Source organism: Leucopleurus acutus (assembly GCF_964270905.1).
Source record: "Leucopleurus acutus genome assembly, chromosome: 8".
Classification (NCBI taxonomy): Eukaryota; Metazoa; Chordata; class Mammalia; order Artiodactyla; family Delphinidae; genus Leucopleurus; species Leucopleurus acutus.
The window spans coordinates 3,172,204-3,181,412 of NC_139151.1; positions in this window are offsets into that span (position 1 = coordinate 3,172,204).

The window sequence follows — 9,209 nt, forward strand, 5'->3', positions numbered from 1 at the left end:
CTGAGAGACCTCTGGGACAACATTAAACGCACCAACATTCGAATTATAGGGGTTCCAGAAGAAAAAGAGAAAAAGAAAGGGACTGAGAATATATTTGAAGAGATTATAGTTGAAAATTTCCCTAATATGGGAAAGGAAATAGTTAATCAAGTCCAGGAAGCACAGAGAGTCCTATACAGGATAAATCCAAGGAGAAACACTCCAATACACATATTAATCAAACTGTCAAAAATTAAATACAAAGAAAACATATTAAAAGCAGCAAGGGAAAAACAACAAATAACACGCAAGGGAATCCCCATAAGGTTAACAGCTGATCTTTCAGCAGAAACTCTGCAAGCCAGAAGGGACTGGCAGGACATATTTAAAGTGATGAAGAAGAAAATCCTACAACCAAGATTACTCTACCAAGCAAGGATCTCATTCAGATTTGATGGAGAAATTAAAACCTTTACAGACAAGCAAAAGCTGAGAGAGTTCAGCACCACCAAACCAGCTTTACAACAAATGCTAAAGGATCTTCTCTAGGCAAGAAACACAAGAGAAGGAAAAAACCTATAATAACAAACCCAAAACAATTAAGAAAATGGAAATAGGAACATACATATCGATAATTACCTTAAATGTAAATGTATTAAATGCTCCCACCAAAAGACACAACTGGCTGAATGGATACAAAAACAAGACCCGTATATATGCTGTCTACAAGAGACCCACTTCAGACCTAGAGACACATACAGACTGAAAGTGAGGGGATGGAAAAAGATATTCCATGCAAATGGAAACCAAAAGAAAGCTGGAGTAGCAATTCTCATATCAGACAAAATAAACTTTAAACTAAAGACTATTGGGCTTCCCTGGTGGCGGAGTGGTTGGGAGTCCGCCTGCCAATGCAGGGGACTCGGGTTCGTGTCCCGGTCCTGGAGGATCCCACATGCCGCGGAGTGGCTGGGCCCGTGCGCCATGGCCGCTGAGCCTGCGCGTCCGGAGCCTGTGCTCCGCAACGGGAGAGGCCACAACAGTGAGAGGCCTGTGCTCCGCGCAAAAAAAAAAAAAAAAAATATATATATATATATATATATATATATATATATATATATATATATATAATTCTTCCAATTTGATCTTTAAATGCAATGAAATTCTAATCATAATCTCAAAGGACTTTTTGTGAAACTTAAAACATCATGTCTAAAATAAAATAGTAAATGAATAAGAATAGCCAAGACAGTTCTATAAAATAAGAACAAAGAGGAGAGGCATTACCATTTGTCAACATTCACTTTAAAGTTACAATAATTAAAATAATGTGGTATAGGTGTAAGATAGACCAAAAAAACCAAAAAGAAATCAGAGCAGAATAGAAGACCCAGAACCAGAGCCAAGCATTTAAAAAGTCTGATAATTTAATAAAGATGTTTTTAAAATCAATATGGAGAGTGAAAGGGTTAAAAATGCATAATTCTTTAAATGCTAAATTTCTTAAAGGAAATTCCTTAAAAGAAATTGAAAGAATTATTTCCTTTTCCTATGGAATAACGTATGGTCTCTTCTTCATCTACCCAAAACTCAATTCCACATGGATTTAATGCAAAACCATAAAATTATTTAAAGAACATATATGTAAATATCTTATGAACTTGAAAGAGGAAATAATTTTTTAAACAAAAGGTGAAACAAAAAAGAAGTCCACATGATAAATTAAAAGATGGATTACATTAATTTATATCACAGTGAAATTTTCTGTATGGCTAAGATACTAGGACAAAGTAAAATGCAAAAACCAGCTGGAGGAAATATTTGCAACATTTATAAAGGAGAAGAAGTAAATATCCATAGAAAGAACTTTTAAAAAAACAATAACAAAATGACAAGCACAATAAAAAAATGTGCCAACGATTCATGCAGTAAATTCACGGAAAAGAAAGTCTGCATGACTAATAAACATATAAAGAAATGCTATATCTTATCAGTAATCAGTAAAATGCAAATAAAACAAGACACTATTTTCACCTATCTTATTAAAATATATTAACATGTATTATAATTAAATCTTTTGTGCACATTTCTCTTTATGTAATTTTCTGACTTTTTAAAATGTTTGCTTTACTCAACCCTACCCTTGGCTGAAAAAAATATCAAGTATTTGTTTCAGGTGAGGAAATTGAAACTCATGCATCGCTAATAAAAGTTTAAATTATCATTGCTATTTTGGAGAGTTGGCAATTTCTTGTAAAATTGAGAGAGTGCATGCTAAGTGGTTATTAAATAATAACTGATTCTAGCTAATACCCTCATATGTGCACAAGGACATAAGCACAGGAATCTTTATAGACACATGTTTTCTAATGTGGGAAGCCACCCCAAATGTCTGTTAGCGGGGAATGGAAAAATAAATTCAGGTTTACATACATGAAGGAATTTTATATATAATTTAATATATGTTAGTCTCACTGAATAAAGAAAACTTTCCTATCTGAAGAAAATATGGACTCACATATGTATAGTACAAGTGGAAAAGCTTGGACAGGGGAAATACATACCAAATTCATGAAAATAATTGCTAAAAGGAAGTAAAAAGGAGAATAGGTTTGTAGAGAGGTTGACCTCATTTGTAATTCTCTCTGTATTATTAAATGATCGGAAACAAAAACAACATTAAAGTCTTGGTGTTGTGTCCATGGGTTTTGGATGGGTTAGTGTCTGTAAGTATATTTAGTTTTTTGTTTTTTGTTTTTTTCTGAAATAAAGCAAACCTAAAATGGAAGAGATTAGAAACAACTTCTGCCATTTCTAAGTTTACAGACTCTGTAGTTATCTAGAACTGGGTAACACACCATCTAAAAGCTGAGTAGTTTCAACCAACCACTTATTTAGGTAACGATCAGCTGGTGGTTCTTTGGCTGTAGGCTTAGTCTTGGTTAATCTCTGTTGGACTCTGATGAGACTGAGGTGAGCTGGCTAGGGGCTGGGTGATACAGGGTGGACTGCTGACATCGCAAAGGCAAAGGAGTCCCAAGGCCCAGCCCCTAATCAACGTGGAGGATGTCTCAGAGTCATGCATCTCAAGGGGATGTGGATGCAGGGAGGGGCAGAATCCTGTTATTTTTGAAACCTCTCCCACACAACCTAACAATAGTGTGTAATGATGTAAGAAGAAAATCATTAAAGAACTATAAATATACATTCCTCCAAACATATCAGTATATATTTTAAACAAAAAGACAGACAGATATAATTATTTTGGGTCATCTGGGGAAGAGTGCAGAATAAGGCAATTGGTAAAGAGTGAAAAGAATCACTAATACCCTTTTTAGACATGTTGTGTTGCTTCTAACATGGTTACGGGTTTGGTGAGGACAAGATAAGAAAAAAACAGATGGTTTGATTTCTTTCTTTTTTCTGTTTTCACCTCTGCTATCATCCGAGGGCTGGACTTTTCAGACAGCAGATTTTTCTTGGGAATGGACACCTAGATCATACTTCACATGTTTAATAAAAAACAAAGAGAGGAAAACACATTTACTTGTCTTAAGCAAACTACACAGTAACATAACATGGGAGGGGAGCTGAATGAAAATCAAACATTCAGGGCAAGACCCGAGGGTACCTTTGCCACATCTCCCCCTGGATGTAAAGCAGAGCTAGTTATATATATCTTTCAGCTTCCAGGCTTTTCAACATACTCTGTACAGAATCTCTCCTATTCTTAAAATCTGTAGTGATAGAGATTTCATATCCTGCTTTGAGAACATTCTCTGCACCTCACAGCCCTCACAATCAGTAATTTTTTTCTTGGGTCTAACCTATATTTGTATTGCTGCAACTTGCTAATTTCCTGTGAGGCTATGCCCTCTGTGGAGAGGGTGACCATAATCCTCCCTATAATATTCTTTCATGGATCAGATAGAATAGGCTGAATCCCTTTTACATTTCTGCACATCTCTCTTGAAAGACTGAGATTCAGGCCAGACATAATACAAGGGTCTGACCAATGGCATAAGCAGTGAAAGGATGAAAGTATTGCCAGTTTTTGTAGGCAATTCACACACTTATTAGCACAGATGGCTTTCACCTGTTTTTTTGTTTTCATTTTTTACAGCAGTTCCAGAGGACCACCTCACTGGTAAGCCACACTCTCTCCAATGTCAGGCATCCTCACCGTAATCCAGGGGCAGTGCAAAGCAATGGAGGGATCATGTACTTGGAACCAAATATCCCAGTTTGAGTTCAGACTCTATCACTTATTGGTTGTATGACCTGGGACAAGTGGCTTAAAATATCTGCCTTACTTTCTCGCAAGGATAATAAGACCTGCCTTCTACTCTCTTACTCCTGATGGAGAGGATTTAATAAAATAATGTTCCTGAAAAGCACTTTGCAGACTGTAAACCTATAAAGCCATGTAAAGTATTAGCTGCGTTCACAAACTCCTCGACACAAAGTTGCTTGATCCCAGTTCTCTAGAGTAGGTTTGAAAAAATGTCAAAGTCACAAAAATATTATCCCAGTGGAGTGTACGCTGTGGATTGGCTGGGTTTCTAAAGTTTGTCTCTAAGGCTGCCATTCATAACTTGGAATACACTTTTCATTATATGTTTCTTTGTAAATAATTCTATGAACAGGCAATGCTGAGGCATCTTACAAAGTTTACTGTTTCATTCAGTGAACACAGAGCCCCTACTCTGTGTTCAATAAAGGAGATAGAAAGACAGGGAGAAGGTCTCCATCCTCGGAAGTCCTCAGCTGAAGGAGAGAGCCTAAGAAGCAAATTATCGCAAAATACTGTGACCAAGACGTGCACAGGTGCTAAACTACTCAACTGCTCTTTATTGTAAAAACAGGAGAAAGGTGGGCCTCCTTAAAGATGGCAGAGGCAGCCCTCCCAATGTTCCTTTTCGTCTGCTCCCTCAGCCTCTGCACTTTCCCCTCCACTGTGTCCTGCCCAGGAGAAATCACGTCCAGACTTTGACATGAATGGGGCTGTTTCTCATCCCCGTGAGGCTGCTCACACTGGTCTTCCCCTGACACGCCCTTCCCTGCACCCCATCTAGAGTGATCACGTGTAACTCAAGGCGGAGCTGAGGCCCCACTTTTTTTTTTAAATTACATTTTCCTTCTCTGTTGCTCTCTGCAGCCCCTTGGGTCCCCGCTGGCCCAAATATAATGCAAATATAACAGCAGGATTTTGGATGAATTGTCTCCACAGAAATGGAAGATGGGGTAGAGAGGATGATGGTAATAAGGCAAGTTCTCAAGCTTGAATGAGCAAGGGGAAATGATCAGGAGGTCAATGATGAGGTGAACAGAGAGGACGGGGGCAGGTACAGTTTAACCACCTGGTTCCTAAGCCTTGGCGATTTTGAGGAATAAAAAGTGATTTTGTGGAAGCAACAGAGAGCAAGGAGTATAGAGCTGGAGGTTTGGGGGGGGGGCAGGGAAAGAGAAGATTCAGCCTCCACTTGAGAGAAGAACTCAAGAGGTAATATCTTTCAGAAAAGCACATGAATGTCACTTTTAGAGAAGGAACTGAGGATGCAGGGGGATTTCTACTGACAGACTCTTAAGTTCGAGACCAGAACATAAAGGGTGTTGGAGAGAGATGGAAGATTGGACCAGAGTAACAGCTATTAAAGGGATTTGGAGATTGGGTCTGGGTGACAGGTTTATCTGGGAGGTGGGGACCTGGGTTGGAGTCAGGTGACCAGGAATGTGACACACCTTGTTTGGGCAGTGGCTGCAAGACACACCCATGGGAATCCTTCATCCCTTTGAGATGTTCAAATTGAAACCTGGAGCAGAGATGCAGATGCTGGGCTGGCAACACGTGTGACGTGAGGCTTGTGAACTGTTCGCTGCTGCGCCTCCTGCCGTGTCGAGGAGACTGTCCTGCAGGGAAAATAAATCCAACGTGCAAAGAAAAGCAGGTTTGAAAGGTGAGAGAAGCCTGCCCTGGGGACACTGGATTCCCGGTCCCAGGCTGACAGCCAGCTGTAGCCCTGCTCTTGGAGTGACACAGAGCTTGCAATAAGTTCCTCTTCTTGTCCAAAGTAATTCAATATGCCTATCTCTCCATTACAACCAAAGGAGTCTTAACACTTTAATCTAATTTACAAAGAAAGGAATCATTGGCAAAATTTGCTCCTTTATTATTACCCACAAATTACTTGTGACATGCCTCAAAACCAACTGTGACAGGGCTAATTAGTACAGACTGTTGGAAACCACTTGCCTGCAAACACAGAAGAGGGGACTCCAGCCATGTCCCCAGAGCTGAGAGCCCATGCCATTTTCTTACCGTCTCCTCCAGGGAACACAGGGCTCCCGGGAGAAAGAGCAGCCTTCCTGTGGTCTGTGCCACGTTAGTGTGGGGCTTGTGTGATTGGTGCCCACCTGGATGCGATGAATTTGGTTTCTCACTGAGTCTGAATCACTTCCTGGTGAGGTGCCTTGACCTGCACTCTCCTGCGGACTCTTTTTTCCAGTTGAAGTCTAGCTGGTTGATTTAATACAATGTTGTGTTAATTTCTACTGTACAGCAAAGTGGTTCAATTATACATATACATATATATAATACATATAATATATATATATATATATATATACACATTCTTTTTTATATGCTTTTCCATTATGGTTTATCACAGGATATTGAATATAGTTCCCTGTGCTATACAGTAGAACTTTGCTGTTTATCCATTCTCCATATAATAGTTCGCATCTACTCATCCCAAACTCCCAATCCATCCCTCCCTCCATCCCCTCCCCCTTGGTTACCAGAAGTCCTTTCTCTATGTCTGTGAGTCTGTTTTTGTTTTGTAGATAGGTTCATTTGTACCATATTTTAGATTCCACATATAAGTGATATCATGCAGTATTTGTCTTTCTGACTTACTTCACTTGGTATGATAATCTCTAGTTGCATCCATGTTGCTGCAAATGGCATTATTTCATTCTTTTTCATGGCTGAGTAGTATTCCATTGTATATATGTACCACATCTTTTTTATCCATTCATCTGCTGATGGACATTTAGGTTGTGTTCATCTCTTGGCTTTGTAAATAGTGCTGTTATGAATATGGGTGCGTGTATCTTTTTGAATTATAGTTTTCTCTGGATATATGCCCAGGACTGGGACTGCTGGGTCATAAGGTAGTTCTATTTTTAGTTTTTTAAGGAACCTCCATATTCTTCTCCATAGTGGCTGCACCAACTTACATTCCCACCAGCAGTGTTGGAGGGTTCCCTTTTCTCCACACCGTCTCCAGCATTTGTTATTTGTAGACTTTTGATAATAGCTATTCTGACCAGAGTGAGGTGATACCTCATTGCAGTTTTGATTCAGCAGAGCCTCCTAAATCCTAAGTCCATCTCACAGCCACAGCTTCCGTGGAAACATCCCCAAACACCAACTTCATGGAGAAACACACTTCTTGAGGCCCCATCTTAGAGGGATAATATTAAAAGTAATCACCATGACTTTCATATTGTGTTAGGTGCCCAGTGGTGCAGGCTCATGACACATAATCTTCCTCAGAAGATTAACTAACAACAACTTGTGAGGGAGAGTAGTGGACAGCACAGTCTCTGAGCTCCCATAGTTATTCCGTGGTCTTGTGTAATCAACCTGCTTCTGGGACAAAGGGGAGGGAAGAGGGGCCTCCAGAGTCCTTCATCCGAAGCCCAAGGTCTGTCTCCCCTCAGTGTTCCATGCTCTTTTCTGGAGAAGACATTCAAGTCCATTCTGTTCCCTGCCCCACTCTGCATATTTACGTCCTCTATCTTTGAACCTCTCTCATACTGACAGAAATACCTACTTTTCTTCCACACGTGGGAAATGGAAGTCCCGGTGTTAGCACTGCGTTGGTGTCACGCATTAGTGGTGGCGCCCATCTGAACATCTAAATGACGTCCTTAGGACCTGCTCTACCAGTTTTGGTTGCAAATACATCCATACCTCTTTTCTATTTGCAGTTAGTGACCCTCAGCCCCACATTAATGGGAGGTAGTGCCTCCCTCTCTACAGAGCATCCCACCCTGAATTATCCAAGATCCCAGGCACCTACTCAGCCCAATAGAAAGTGAGGGGAGGAAACTCTTCTCTCAGTGCCGTGCCAGGAAAGGACACGAGTCCCCTGCCGGCCTGCCACCTCCTCGGCCTGGCCTCACTGCTAAGATCCACAACACTCGTCTGTGCCACAGAAAGGCCTTCACCAGGCACAACACCTGCCTGCCCTGCAGCGGGGCCGCACGCATGGCCTCTGAAGTTACTGCTTCCTCGGTCCCGGGTACCCGCCCAGGTGCTTTCCTGCAGAGCACTGCCACTGCCAGCTCCTCCCAGGACGCTTGGTTCTGAACAAGCATCCCCTGTCCAGATTTCTCTCCTCTCAGGACATTGCCCGTCCCAGCCACCAAGTCCTGCCCAGGCCCATCTGTGCTCCCATCCTCCTGTGTGACAGAGCTGCTCGTGCTTCTCTGATGCAAGGTGACTTCTACTTAAAGACCAAACTGGGTACTAGGGATCGATGCTTGTTACGGGAAGGGAGAGGAATGGCGCATGGGGAGAGGTCCCAATGAGACAGGCTGGGACCTGAGACCCTTTGCTGCAGTGCTTGCACTAGACACACCTCTCCTTCAGCAACAAAATACACAGAAACTGTAAGGGACTAAAAATAACTGCATGCATGCACAGCTGAGGCAAATTCTGGATACAAGATACAAAACAACTAAAAAAAAAAAAACCAACTGCTAATTTTGAAGAGCTGGGAGCAAAAGTGGGGCACTGTGCATGCCACCTGCACTCAGCACCACCAGAGGGGTGGGCGAAACACCCAAGCCACCCCTCCGGCCCGACCCCTGGACAGGCCCCTACCCTCACCGCATGTAAGGCGCCAGCTCCCCTCCCCCACCCAGGGGGCAAGCAAGCGTGGGAACCTGTCTGTTCTCCCGCCACGCTGCTGTGCAGCAGGGGCCCCAGTAAAGCCTTGCCTGGCCTCTAGTCAACTTCCATTCACTGGGGGAAGGCCAGGAACCCTGGTCGGTATCGACAAGCAGGATTCAGGCCGCAGAAAGCCTGGTCGCGGCTCTAGAGAGAATACTGCCCTCAGAGGGCTCCGCTTCCATCCTGCTTCACTGTTGCCACATGTGGGCTGCTCCTGGTGAGGCGTGGCCCGCAGCAGGCGGCTCTGAGCCGTGGAGGTGGAGCCCGC